The sequence below is a fragment of the Lissotriton vulgaris genome, chromosome 10 (assembly GCF_964263255.1).
Source record: "Lissotriton vulgaris chromosome 10, aLisVul1.2, whole genome shotgun sequence".
Taxonomy (NCBI): Eukaryota; Metazoa; Chordata; class Amphibia; order Caudata; family Salamandridae; genus Lissotriton; species Lissotriton vulgaris.
In genome coordinates this window covers 980,026,806-980,042,446 of record NC_141698.1, presented here as the reverse complement: position 1 = coordinate 980,042,446, position 15,641 = coordinate 980,026,806, and positions in this window count along the sequence as shown.

The window sequence follows — 15,641 nt, the reverse complement described above, 5'->3', positions numbered from 1 at the left end:
GTCCGCGCCCGTCATTGCCCGGAGAAGGCCGGGCTGGACCCACTCTATTTCGCCTGCTGCTGAATAAGGTACTTAATTGTGACTGTTATTACCCCCTGGTAATGGCTAAAAGGAGAGGTCTTAAGGAGCTCAGAGGTGTGGGCGTAGGGACAACTCTTGATTCTTTTTTGACTAGGGCTACTAACATTCTTGCTCATGAAATTGAAATGACCGAGCAACGGCTTTCATTGGAACCTGGGGGTCTTCCTGGTAGACTTTCACTTCCTTTAGCTCTGGGTTCTTCCCCAAACCTTATTAATGAGTCTCCGGGTATTCCTCGAATCTTCGCTGAAAATTAACCTACCCCTCCCACTCAATGTCCCTCCACAGAGTCAGAACAGAACTGCAGTTTTCCACCATCTGGTGTGGAAGTATCCCCCGAGGAACATCTTCCTTCACCTAAGCCAAGACTTACTAGAGGCAAGAATGTTGCTGTGGCCCCTAAACCTAAACAAGTGAAATATGGGTGTCCCGTTAAATCAAACGGTCCAACAAAAAAATCGGGTTCCAAGGTCTCTAAGCTATGTGAGTCAACGTTAACATTTGCTTTTTCCGCACTCCCAGTTCCTCCAGTTATTGACCACGCCTCAGTCTGGGATGATTTGCTGCTAAAAATTGATTCCATTATGCTGCCAATCATAGCCAAATTATCATATATTGAAACTCGACTGAATGAGCTCGAGTCACAGCTTCGTCTTGCTCCTGTCCAGGGTTCTAGTTCAGCATTGTATGTAAGCCCAGCTCTGATACATGCAGCTCAACCAGCTGTGAGTGTACTCAATCTTTGCAGTCCTTGTCTGTTCCAGCAACTATCACGATTTCTAAACCAGCACCTCCTTTCCTCCCGGTTATGGCAGCTTCTCTGCTACATAGCCCCAGTTCTTTTGTAAGTGAAGCCTCGAACAATGCAGCAGTGCCATGTACATCGGGCCATGGAGGGTGCATAAAGCCGGAAACAATAAGACCTTTCATGTCTATAACTGTTAATACCTTAGCCCAACCAAGTTTTCATCCCCCGCCTGCTGCTGCTCCTTTGGTTTTGGTCGTGGCTAATGTTCCTCGGCTCCAACCTGATCAAATGGAGTCTACGATCGATCTTATGGACAAATTCCTGCACTGGATTTCTTCCAATAAAAGTGCGACTGAAAGGACTTGTCCATTTTTGGCAAATGAACTAATTATGGCAAGGAGGGTGGAATGGGTGGGCAGTCAGGAAAAACTTTTAAAGGGGACTGTGTCATTGTTAATTTTTCAAACATCAAAATTCTACCTACATTGTTAACAAACTTCTACCCCCCTCAACGTAGGAGCTATGAGATAGCCCCCTTAACCCTAGACTACTTTTATAATAAGCACTCTCCTTGGAAAAATAGGCTGAATAGGGCCAAGCCCATCCACGCCCTATCTAGTGAAGAGAATGGGATGCATCCCCTGGGCAATGGCTCAGTGCTAACACAGAATAGATTTGAAGTTCTTTCGACTCTGGAGGAATGTGACTGACTGGCTAGTTTGTCTTCTCACCCAATTGTGAAGATAAAGGATTCAATCCCTATGGAGACCACTGCCTCTACCTCACACAGAATAACAGAACGCGTTATAAATCTTCTCCCTCCATTAGTCATTACCCCTTCACCAATGGCAGAAGTAGGCACACTTTTGGTAAATAATCGGGGGCTAACCCAGTCCTCCAGAAATCGGCTCCCTAGTAATCCTAGTGATTATTCTTCCAGGGGCCCGAATTTAAAGGTACTATCCTGGAACGTGGCAGGTATTAAAAATAAGTTACAGAACCCAGATTGGGTAAAGTTTATATCCCAATTTGATCTTTGCCTGTTCCAGGAAACCTGGGCAATAGATGACATTATCAGGGCTATACCACGTATAATGTAACCGCACACAGAAGTAATAGGGGAAGACCCTCAGGGGGTCTGTTTCTCTGGGTTGCAACCCATCTGGATTGCCAGATGGAGGAAGTGATCACCTTATCAGATGATATCCAGGATGTCAAATTAACTTTTTTCTCTAATCTTAAAATTGTGGTTATTAACCTGTATTCACGCCCTGTAAGTGTCTCGAAGGAATCTTCTGTAATTGATGATCCATCTGCAATCTTACAATCCTTACCTAAGGATGCAAGGAAGGTGATAGGGGGCGATTTTAACTGCCAATTTGAGCCCCTTGTTAACCCTTTAGACACGGCTCCTAATGATGAGGGCAGATTTTGGTTCATTCCCGGCCCACAGATTAAGCAAGTAAAGGTGTGGTCCCCATTGGTGATACAGATAAACAAGGCCATGCTACTGCACTCCTTAAGGGCATGTAATGGGCGCACCAAGTCCGACCTACCAGGAAAGTTCACCTTTAATAGATCCGTACAGTTTTCCCTTCCGGAATGTATTTTGGTGGAAACTAGTGCCTGGCTGTGGGTAGTTGACTTTATGGTTCTCTCAAGAAATTACAGTGATCATAATGCTTTAGTTCTGGTACTCCGGATCCCGGACAATCAAATCTCAACGATGAGCCTCCCCAATGCTTTACTAACCTAACCTTGGCCAATAACAAAAGACGGATAAGGTGGGAATCGGTCAGGTTAGTCCCGGAAAAACTGGGAGCCATATACATTTTATTCATTTTCTTGAGGTTGCGGAAGAAGCAAACCGATTTCCTACCACCTGGGATACGAACGTGGTTGAAATAACCCATGTCGAATTAATGGTGGACCGTAATACATTTTTCAACCCTCTCTCTAAGCCCCCTGTGAATAGGACCCACAAGTTCTCTTGGTTTGATAAATCCTGTAGGTCGGCCAAGGGTGCTCTTATTGAGGCAATTCGGAGTGAGAATAGACCACAAATAAAAATAAAAAGGCTTCTGTATAATGCTACTAACAAGCAAGCCAAACAACGTTGGGAGTATGATAGATGGGAATATATTAGAGTAGCCCTACACAATAGGGCTATGAAGGGCTTCTGATACTTAGTCTCTAACCTTCATAATTCTGCTGATTGGTCTCTGGTGGAACCGAATATTTCTGCTTTAGCCTGGGAAGTGCATTTCAAATCCCTTTATGCTCGTGATTTGCCATCAGCACCTGTGGAAACCAACCGATCTTCTGCATCTCTACCTCTTCTAGAGGCAATTACTTTAGCAGAAGTTCAAGGTGAAATTAAGTCACTCCCCCTTGGCAAAGCCCCAGGATTGGATAGGATCCATGGGCATCTTTCAGGGAAGTACCAATGATCTGGGGCCCCTACCTTTGGATAGTATTTAACGCTATAGTGCGGGGGATGAAAATCACAGATACATGGCTTGGAGCGGAAATATTCCCGTTATATAAAAAGGGCTCACCCTTACTGCCCATCATCTATAGGCAAATCAGCCTGATAGATGTCACCCAGAAGTTGTTTTCGAGAATTTTGCTTGATCGTCTACATATGTGGATGGAAGATCATGACATACTGAGTGACTACCAGGTTGGTTTTAGGAAAAATGTATCGACCGTTGATCAACTTCTTAGGCTCCAACTCCTTTATTGGAAGACAGTATCAATAGAGGGTGGCAGCCTCTATCTGATATTTGTCGACTTAAAATCAGCCTTTGATATGATACCCAGAGCAAAGTTGTGGGCAGTTCTTGATGAACTTGGAATACCCTCAGTCCTATTAGATATGATTATCCGCCTACATACTGGGAATTCGGCCCAGGTTAGATTTGTGAAATCAGGGTAACTGACATCACCTTTTCCGGGGACAGGGGGGTAAGGCAGGACTGTGTTCTAGCCCCCCCCTGTTTTGCCTTTGGTCTCCCAATTAAGCCAGGTCGAGAACAGTGATGCCCCGAAACTAGATCAAAGGAAGGTGCCCGCATTGTTGTTTGCGGACGACACCTTGTTGCTAACTAAGTCCCCCATGGGGACACAGTTAATTTTAGATAGCTTTGCCTTATTTTGTGTAAACAGGGGCCTGGAAATAAATGCAACCGAGACTAAGTTTATGGTGTTTAATCCAGTAAAATCATCTTGCCCCAACCCTATGCTCAATGGGATCCCATTAGAAAAGGTGTCACTCTTTCACTATCTTGGGGTTACTCTCTCTGAGTCTTTTTCCTGGGGACCCCAAATGGAAAAGGCTGGTTCAGTTGTCTGGTTGTGTCATGAAAGTTGCCAAGTCCTTAAGTACTGTGGTCCCTGGCCCTGCTACTGAGATATATAAAGTGCAGGTGAAAAGCGCTGCACAATATGGGGCAGAGCTTTGGGGTCATTGTCCTATGAAGCGCCTGACTTTAGCTGAGAACAAGTATATGAGATATTTGCTGAATCTTCCGCTAAGCACCCCCCTTGTTCCTCTCCGTCTTGATCTAGGCATTAGACCCATTTCTGAAGCAGCGGGACTGCGGCCATTGACCTTTTGGTGCAGAATTTGGTTGACCCCTGAGCTAGCCTCATATAGGTCTGAGCTTTGCTCGATCCTGGAGCTAACTGGGATAGTGAAATTTCCTTGGCTTGCTTATATTAAAGATCTTTGTGCCGAAATTGGTCATTCTGACCTCTGGTTTAGTCCAGAGGCTTATTGTACGCAGATTTCCCGTCTTGACCTGGTGAAATCCTATAGACTGTAGAGGCTTAGGGCCCTGCAGGAAAACAACACCTTTGGCCAACTTACAATAGATTTCTTGAGTTTCAAAGACCAAAACATGTTTGAACCTTATATGGATGTAATCCAACCCGCCCAGGCGAGGAAGCTATTTATACAATTTAGGCTGGGCACCCTTCCTCTATTTAATTTTACAAAGAATTGGGCAAATTCTACTGTAAATACATGCCCAGCATGTAAATGGTCCCCCTGAGACAGTGTTACATGTATTATTTTTCTGTCCAGGGTACAGATCATTAAGAAAATATTGGCTCATCCCACTTTGTAAAAATATGGGGTTCTCTCAATGTATTGCTTCTTATCGAATTTTAAGATCTGAAACAAAAGCTATTGTGGTATTTGCCGTTTCTCGCTTTCTTCTCTCAATGTGGAAAAGGGGACAAAAGTTGCTGAAAACACTACTTTTTTTTATATCTCTTTTTTAATGTAACGAGCTGCTGTTAGTCGATGTAATCTGTAAATACCTACTTTTTAAACTTTTATGCAGTGCTATTTTCATCGTACTTTTATCTTTGCGATGTGTTATTATGTGACTTTTATGGCCTTTGACGGACGAAATAAAGTTTTTAAATGGAAATGGAAATTTACTTAAAACAGTTTCTATAGCTTTTTATCATGCGGAGACATCTTTGTGCTGGACCTCCTAGTGAGGCAAAAGCCTGAATAAAGGATACATTTTACTGAGGAAAAAGCCAGGTTTAAATAAGCTTCCTGAACCGTGTGTATTCTCCACAACTTTGATGACCTTTGGTAGAAAATGCCAAAGCTTGGCTGACAGCAGAGAGAATTATCTGCCACCTCATCTACATCGTTGCACCATCCAATCCTTACGTTCTGCTGATCTAAGATGTCTCTTGCATCTGTACCAGATAAACTTACATTTAAATAATGCTGGTCTGGTGCATTATGCAGAGGTCTTACTGTCGGGCAGCCAGTGCAGACCCTTCAGTGCTTCTGAAAAGGAAGGATGAGGAGGAATTCTCAAATGTAATCTTGCCGCCGCATTCTGAGCGATTTGCAATCTCAGACATAATGCTAAATAGAGGGACTTATAAAAATCGAGACAAGAATCTAATAATGCTTTAATTAACTGTTGTCCACGCCGAATGAAGAGATCGATTTTTTAACAACCTCATAACGTAAAAACATGTAGCTGTCACCTGATTGATATGGGTGTTTTTGATAAAGATCTTTATCATGAAATCATGGCCAAATTAGGTGTGGTGGTAAACTTCACCGAGTCCTAAAGCCAGCAAAATCAGACAGGATAAAATAGGGGCCATGACAAACAAGCATTTATAATGCAATGGTCTCGGCATTATTAAAGGTAGAGCTATTGGCATTGCTCATGACTTTTTTTTTTAATCATAAAAAATGGCATTGTGATTTACATTGCCAATAGCGTAATTGTTAAATAAATGGCATTGTCATTTACAATGCCAATAGCTTAATCGCTCGCAAATGCATGATCTATTGCATTTACACCCACAGAGCCACCCACACACACATACAGAGCCACCCACACAGTCATTCACATAGAGCCACCCACACACACAGAGCCACCTACACAGAGCCACCCTCACACAGACAGAGCCACTACACATAGAGCCACCTACAAAAAAGCTATCCACACACACACAGAGCTACACAGTGGTGGCTGGTGACATTTGAAAGTATTGGGGCATAAAAGCCCGACTGAGCGCCTGGTGGCAAGGGAGCATTGTGAGCACACCATCATAAAGGGATTTTGGGGGTGGGTTCTTCCCCTGAGAAAAGTTTGAGCAAATGGTGCATTTTCAAGCATATTTGAGAAAGCAAGAAGCAGTAGTTAAAGTGTCTGCATCCAGATATATAACCCAGCAACTGAGATACATTTTCCAAAATAGCAACCACCATATGGAGTAACTACTCGCCAAGAAATTCACACCTGGCAACTCAGAGGGCGTTGAGCACTGAATATTATCACCATCCCCTCCGTGCCTTCATGTTTTGCAAGTCGCTCCTCAGCACGCAGATCTACTTACTGTATGTGCTGTTGCATTATGCTTATGTCATAATGTCTGTTAGAAATTTGCCCCTCAAAGCAGTTAGAAATATTCCTCTGAAGGAAAAGAGACAATCAGTTGGAACAAAAAGCACCCTGGTCCTGCGTGAGGGCATAACTTCCTTGGCTTGTCACCTGCAACAGCAGGACACTGGTCATGTCGGGCAGACCGGAACGATACCGGGTGAAGCGCCACAAACCATAGAGGGACACGGGTTATTTGAAAACCTATGGGAAATTGCCGTTTTTGTGTGAGCAACACATTATTTGCTCCTAATAAATTACGCCTATTAAAACACAACGTTAACGTCACTGGAATTTTCAATTGTACCTGCATTGCGCAGAAAGCTGAAATCCAAGGTTACTTATCTTTTTCTAAAACATAAAAAATTCTACATGCACTGTGGTGTCCTGCACATTGGGTGTACACATACAGACAAACACTTGCAGCCTTTGCAGAAATCCTATCATGCACATCTGTCCTGACCATAGACAGCTGCCCCACCCCATTACTGAGACATGCCCTTGGCTGTCAGAGTGCGCCACTGTGGCGTCTTGCACATTGTGTGTACACACACAGACACACGCACACACTTGCAGCCTTTGCAGAAGTCTTGTAAATTAAAGAAAACTCCAGGTTTCAAGCAATATATGTTAAACTTTCACTTTCCTCAGCTGCTGAAGCTGCAAGCTCTGCCCAGATTGGCACTTAATCATGTCATCAATTGTTTAAACGGACCTGGCACAGGTCACTACCTTCCGGATAATGCGCTCTTCATTAATCACTGCAGTCACATGACCTCGCTTCCCCAGTCACTCATGTGCACGAGGGAGTTTAGAATTCCCTCTAAAATGCCGTGGTGTGTAGCCCCCTCGCATACTTAATGTCACAATGCTTTAGCGACAGACTGTGCATTGTTAGTTGCCCCCGGTCCCCCAGGGGCCCGTGTAAAAAAAAAATGGAAAAAGGCATCTCTGAATGGAGGTTAAACAAAGACGCACAGAGGATGAACTGGGCTCTTCTAGACGAGCCCCACCCGTTTACCAGAGCCCCGAACCAGGATCCATGTACTCGATGGATTTAACTGCAGCCACCGGTGCAAACACCCCATGAGCAGTACAAGGCTGCATGCAGTGGTGCTCGCAAGGCCTCTTTTCAAGACCGTACTAGCTAAATCTCTGGGCAATAGGCCCCTCTTCCTAATTGTAGTCGCCCCACTCCCCATGGTTCGGAAATGCAGCGATGCAGCACCCCCTTCTCGCGCCGAGCACCTCCACCCCCACTGTCCCGCCCCACCACCTTCCTGCTCCTTTCACAGCTAATAAAGCGCCTCTTTGATGCTTGTGACTTTCAGCGCTTTCGGAAGTCCGTCCATGAGGCCAACGAGCGAGCACGATTGAGCAGGGGTTGCCGCCTGAATGGAAAAACATGAGTCATATAATAACATTGTGAGAAAGAGTTGAAAAGTCGGGGTGAGGGTGCTTGTCTATGAAAGACATTACATGACACTGTCCACATACAGTATACATAGGTTTACCAGATAGCCAAAAGTTACCTAGGAGGTGCCCTTCCCCCACCCCTTCCCTGATTATCCTTGTACAGCATAAAGCATTCTGGGAGATGTAGTGTTGATTCACTTCAGTTGCAGTAATTGAATTAACACTGCGGGAATCAATAATTCGTGAAAGAAAAGACCAGTACTTCAGCCTTGATGACAGTGAGCCATTGGTAAACGTAAGTATGCGAAACTGCATATGGTTCATGTGAGCTGGGTACACAACCGTGGCTATCTTCTGTGCGTGGTGACGTGGGATTAGTGCAGCTGGAAACCCTGCATCTTGTCAGCTGGAAGAGTTTTCCAAGAGTTCGGGAAAGAGGGAGGGATGCCGGGAGATTCCTTCATCGGAAAAAAAAGAGGGCCATGTGAGGGAGAGGTTGCAGTGTTCCTCCCTTCCCCAGCACCAGGGTGTCATCGACAAAGCTTTTTGCAATGAATGGTGCTGCGTTGTCATTATACATTGAATTTAAAAACAACGAAATATTAGTGTGTTGGCGAGTACATGGGGTTCTTAAACCATCGCAGTGCGCTCTTGCTGTCTATTAAACTGGTAAGGGGTTCTTTCAAGGGTAGTTCTGCCGTGCGTCTCAAAGAGGGGGTGCCAGAAACATAAAAATGAAGGCGCGTAAAATAACGAGAGGTGTAGAGCTTATACGATTTGAAAATAATTAATGAGCCATCTAGGACAGACATAAACTCATTGCTTAGGAACTGATCGTACAACCCTGTGCACAGAGCGAGGCTTTGTGTTTAAGTAAATCGTGTGCCATCTCCTGAATGGCAACAGAGCCTGTGCTCGCCCGTATCCGTCTTCCTCCAGAATTAAGTAGCTGGACGGTTTCCAGAAATGTGTGCGTTGTTGTGAGTGCCTCGATCTTTATTTACAATTCATAAACCACCTTATTAGTTAATCTCTTTCCACGCGTTTATTTTATGCAATGGAGACGCAGCCCCAGGACTGCGAGAGTGGCGCGAGCTCGCGGCTGTGCGCAGGGCACCGCATTCCTCCTAATACTTTCCCTGTTTGCACCCGCTAAGGACCACCGTGGTGTAAACAGGTTCCCCTTGTGCCAACCTCCTCTCACAAAGTTTCTCTGAGCGTCGAAAGAACACTGCCAACGGGGTTTGGTGGACACCAACACAGACTGAGGAGGGAGACTGCGTACCTGTGATCCTCTGCATTTCTCCTGTCTGGGCCGAGCTGCGGGCGGAGGGAAGGGGGGGGGGCAGAGCAGGACGACGGAGCTGCGGGCGGAGGGAGGGGGGGAGCGGGACCGGGACGAAGAAGGGCTGCGGGCGGAGGGATGGGGGAGGGGGAGGGGGACGGAGCTGCGTGCGGAGGGAAGGACAGAGCTGGACGAAGGAAAGCGGAGGGAAGGGGGGACGAATAAGGGCTGCGGGCGGGGGGGGAGGGGGACGAAGCTGCGTGCGGAGGGAAGGACAGAGCTGGACGAGCAGAGCAGCTCTGGAAACCACCACCGTCTTTCTCCGAGGCAAAGCAGAAATGCCTCGGAGAAAGCATGGTCATTTTCGCATTTGGGGGCGTGTGTTTTGCTGTTCTGAGTGACGGACAACGTCACTGTCTAAAGAACGCAAAAAATCACGCCCCCAAATCCGAAAAGGACGGGGCTACATTGGAGTGACTGATCTCTCCTCCAATGGCTGGCCTCCTTTTAGGAAGCCAGCCAATGGGGAGAGACAGTGCAGGGAGGCGGGTTCTGAAGCCTTACTACACAACATACGACTCCTACCGGAAGCTGGCAAAGCCAGCATTTCCGGTCCTCGACCGAAAAACGGGCTTCTACATCACTGTTTTCCGCATCTTTTTGTAACTGCTGAAAGACAGTTTTTCCAACAATGTTCCTAGATGAAGTAAAATAGAGCTATATTAAAAGATGCTGAATTCTTCGGGTTGTGAAAGGGTTTCTTGTGCGGAGGATCATAACTGCAAACTTTTACTGTGGGAAATTGGCCATAAGCCAGAGAGCTTTTAAAAGCTGAAATGAATTGATTTTTGAAGGAGTTTTAGAGCATTTTGTTGTGGGACAAACATGATCCTGAGAATATGTGGTCTTGTGAAATATAACCCCTTTGCTTTTTATCATCTTTGTAAACAAACAAGATATGGCATTACAGATTGGCTGTGAAGAAAGCAAACTGGATTGGGAGCCACAAGGTGACTGAATTAAGATATAATGTGAAATAGGTGATATAACTGTCTTGGAAGATTGGAGACTTATGCGATGCCTTCTAAAAATAATTTGGAAGACTGCTCCAACTACGTCCCTACCAAATTGTAATTCAGAATGGGTTGCCAAACCTATCATTTGACATGGAAAAACTTTTCTGACATAAAATCTGTTTAGTAAATAAACGAAAGGCCTTTTGTGGTTCCAAACTAAGCGATTTTTTTAATCATAGGGTTGACAATCACAAAAACCTATGTATTTCTGGCCACGTGAGGCTAGGAGCTTGCCCTGAGGAGCAAGGGGCTAAAGGTCTGACTACAAGAAACTTTCTCAGTAGTTCGTGAAAAGTGAGACTTAGTCATTCCTCCACCGCTAGAGGACTGGGAAAAGGTGTGGAGGCTGCCCCAAAGAGGTCGCACCAAAGATGTGAAAGAATACCAGGGGCCTTATTTATGAAGGCCTTGCGTCAGTTCTGCGCCGCCGGTGCGTCACTTTTTGTGACGCACCAGCGGTGTAAAAAATGCGCCTCGTTGCGCTATATTTAAAAAGTGACGCATCTAGGTAGATGCGTCACTTTTTAAACCTCTGCGCCACATTATACCTGCGTCAGGTATAATGTATGCAGAGGGGGCGTTCCCCCGCAAAAAGCCTCGTAATAGTGACGCAGTGAAATCTATGAGATTTCACTGCGTCACTTTTAGGACGCTGTTGCGTCAAAATCTTGCACCTGCCTCACAGCAGGCGTAAGACTGACGCAAGCCCTTTCACATGGGGCTTTCCCCATGTGAAAGGACGCATTGCTGGAGTTGTGTCACTTTTGTGACACACTCCAGCAATGCATCACTGTTGCGCTTACAGATACGTCAGAAATACTGACGTATCTGTAACTCCTTGCGACATGATGCGTCATACATTAAATATGACGCATCAGGAATGTCGTAAGGAGTGCGCAGAGAAAAGTGACGCATCGCTGTTTTCATGCAGCGATGCGTCACTTTTCATAAATGAGGCCCCAGGTTTGTCCCTCTCATTGATTTTTTGACACGTTGAAATGGGATCAGCTGAACATCATTGTAAATGTTTCCAGCCACATGAAGGTCTTTCACATCAAAAGCTTCTAATATTACCCCACTGAGTGATTCTGAGCACCAAAAGTCCGGAAGGTAAAACTTTGGATCAGGGCAAGGACTCAAATCTATCTAACCACTGATGCAGGCTCAGCAGCTATGAAATCCAGCTTTGTCCCTTCCGCACATTTAGACGTGAAAATCAGCTGTGTCAGCAGGATCTTGACAATGACATATCTCACTTCTAGGGACCCACAAGGGCTTCAGCCTTGGACCTTACCCCTCCCCCCCTTTGAAGGATTATTACTATCCTTTCAGAGACTAAGTAAGAAGGAGAAATCTTTGATCATGATGACCCACTCTTTATCTGACCTCTACTCCATTGTGGGCGGCCTGAAATCATGCCTGGCTCCTGAGCAATCACAAGTGTGCTTTACTTTTCTTGGTACTTTTTCCCTTAAAACTTCGAAAATTAAGTTCTTCGGTTCCCCTTCACCACTCTTAATGATCTTGGGTCTTTGGGCTACTTACAGTTTCTTCTATTTTCCTAAATTGGTTTAGTTGTGTTGTTTTCTTTAAAGTTTTTGGTACTGCTTGCCCTTAACAAGCCCCTCTCTGAGGATTGTCTTCGGCTCGTGGCATAGCTGCTATGGGTTGAGTAAAATATCTCTCAGAACTGTCAAAACAATCTACTAAATACTTTTGACACCCCAAGGTCATATCTGTAACCACAAGTTGCCATGTCATAAACGTGCCCCCTGTCGAGGATGAAGATTGGCAACAATTTTGTGAACCTCATCTTCTTGGGTAAACAGATTGCCTAATCCACTGACTTGCCTTTTCTTTTCAAAAACAGCTATTACTGTGTGGTAGATCTACAACATGGTGAGCTATTGGGCACCTGATGGGCAGGGGGTACTGGAGTATCCTATGAGGCGGATTCACAGGATATACGAAGTAGGCATGTGGTATGTGACGGTACGTCACTCTACAATTGATCCACGCCCCTCTGATCGTTTTGACGGTTCAATGTGGGCCCTCTATTTTTCTAAAATCACAGCTGCCTTTGCTAAATGCCTTGCACCTCTACTAGCTAAATTAAACAAACTCAAAGTAAAGATTGCAAAAATGACCAATATCTGCCGACATTATATTAGTCCACCTCGTACAGAGGTGTCCTGCTCTATTACGCCTGCTACTTTGACATGGTCCATGTTAAAGCCAATTACGCTGACGAGCTCTCCTGTTCAAGCATCCAATACTCTTGGAAATCTTGATGTTTGTCTGTTGTGGGGCACTCGATTCTTGATACTGCCGCCAGAGCACCCCCTGCATCTGATTCTACTTACCCTAGTCAACACCCAGCTCTGGACTTCATCATACCCTGCCATGCAGAAACCTTCCCCCAGAAAGCTGCCCTTCTGTTGTTGTTCTGACCAGTATGCCGAAGCTAGAAGGAACAAAATAGGAGTCTGTTACCCAGCTAAAAACAAAGGGACTGGTTTATCTTTTTTTCCTATTTTCTATGCTTAGCGCTGGAAATAACGTGATAGTAACACGAGGCAGCACCTAGCGCTGCATTGCTTTACTTAGCGCCAAGGGGGCGTACAATGGGTGGGGCATGGGCTTTCCCATGCAACCACCCAAGGTTTCCGACGCTTAACCCAATTTACAAAATAATGTAGACAGGGTTTAGCATCAGAAAATAGCACACCCTTCATTCATGCTTTTTTTTCTCCTTTATTCTCCAACTTTGCATGTGTGCTGCACTGTGCAGGCCACAGACATAGTGGGAACATGTTTAAAATAAGTCTAAGCATTGCTATTTTGTACTGGAAGTGTAGCCTTCCAGTACAAAGCCTGTGCTTGGCTCACGGAGGCCCCCCTGCACGAAGGCGCAAAGGTTTCTTTCTCTGTGGTACACAGCAGCTCATTTCAGGGCCAGTGCTAGGGAGAGGGGAGGAGACTGCAATATTTCAGTAAATTTGGTTCTCTCACGCACTTCAGCAAAGCATTTTTGGCTGCTGCACTGCGCAGCGTGAGAAACTGGCAAATCTGGCCTAAAGTCTGTTATTGACTTATATAAGACAGACAAATTCTAATGTCTGGGACTATAATAACATTCTCCTGGTGTGAAGAGTAGACTGGAGTGGGCCAACAACAAAGCTATTTCGCGGTGATTATGCCATTCTAAACGCCAGACAGCCGATCATTGCCAGCCGGGTGCTCTCCTTACGTCCGCAGTCCTCTGATATGGAGAAATACATGTCTTTTGCCTTTAGGCTTCTTTTGCGCAGATCTAATAAAGCGTCAGGATCTAAATCCTCAGTTCAAGTCTCAGGCTGATGCCCTGCATGAAAGGGGGTGACAGGCCAGGGGCTAGAGGGGGACACGTGCTAGAGGGGGCCCCCTGGAGCTCGGGGACCACTCACTGCGTGGGCTGCGGGGGCTAATGTTACTAAGCTACTGCAATGCCGTCAACAATATGTCTGCTCTCTCTCAGTGAGGGGAAGGTGCCCGTGTGTGCTCCTGTTCTCTGTGTACCTGTGCACGTGTGCTGCTTGTTGGAGGAGGAGGACTGCGGTTCCATGAGCAGTAACAGCAACGCCTGCTACTGCAACGCAACAAGGAAAGTCATTGGATGAATCGCAGCCGTGCATGCTTCATCATACAGCTATCTGGTTCATTATATTTAGCAGAAAATTCCCCGTGTGAAAGAAACTCCTTTCATTTGTATTACTCAGGCTTGAAAAGGTTTCTAAAAAATCCAAAAGACGAAACGATTGGCTTTTTAATAACAGGGACGAGAATATTTAAGATGTTAATTCCCTAAAACACCACTAGATGGCAGTCATTACCTTTATATACTCATTATTAACTATCTATACTTATATGTATCTATATATGTGTGTGTATATGTACATATATACAGCTCTATATACATATATATATAAAATATATATATATATATATATATATATATATATATATATATATATATATATATATATATATATATATATATATATACAGCTATATATACATATATATACATTTACTGAAAAAAACAAAGGTTACAGAGATCTTAGAGTTAGGTTCACATTTAATTCATACAAAACCAGAGAGGTTCAGAAGTTATAGTTACCTGAGCTAACTATAACGTATACCCCCGCAATGGACTACTTATGGCCTGACATATTATATCACTCATGACATGGTCAATGACATCACTCATGACATCTCTGATCACATCTCAAATGACATCAGTGATGGGGCTGCAGGCAAATCACTCATCACAAATCACATGGGGCTGCAGGCACGGGAGCGGGGGTGGGGGGCTTGTATTTGAAAACAAAAGAATAAATAAATAATCTTACCTTGCCGCCGCCGGGTCCTGCGTCTTCTCTCCTGCTCACCTGTGTCAGTCTCCAGGTCAGAACAGTAGGCAGGCAGCCAGGCTCCCACCCCTAAGCCTATCGTAATGCTCTAATGGAGCGTTGTGATTGACATGAGCGCCGTGACACGGTGCTCAGCCAGGGGCTGTAGAGGTGGGCATGCTCTCCATGCAGGCTGTAATGCAACCTGTATAAAGAATAGGGGAGGGCACATAACTGTGTTGGGCGGCCTGATAGGGCCAACCAAACAGCCATTGCGCACAGAAGTGTCTACCACTCCTCCCCCTGCAGCTCTGCCCATATCCCCTCATGCACTACCACAGCAGGAGGAAAAAATAAAATAATAATAACATTCTGTTATTATCATTTTATTTTTTCCTTTCTTTGCTGCTCCTGGCAGTGGGGCGACGCTCCTCTGCCTTCGCGAAGGAGCCGACACTGCAAATTACATCGTCCAGTGATTGTGAGTGTTTTCTAAAAGAAAACCACTTTTAAATCATGTTTCCGGTTTCCATGATTGTGTTAGTTGTGCAATTATATCGGTAATCGCTAACATCTCATATCTTGAAAATAAAGACATTTGATTGGGCCTGACAGTTTTCAGGTATCTTTGTAGGAAGTGTCCACCCTTTTATTATTCATGAATCTTCCATTGGTTCTACCATTATTCTCAGCAGCTGCATGTTATTTCTCTGC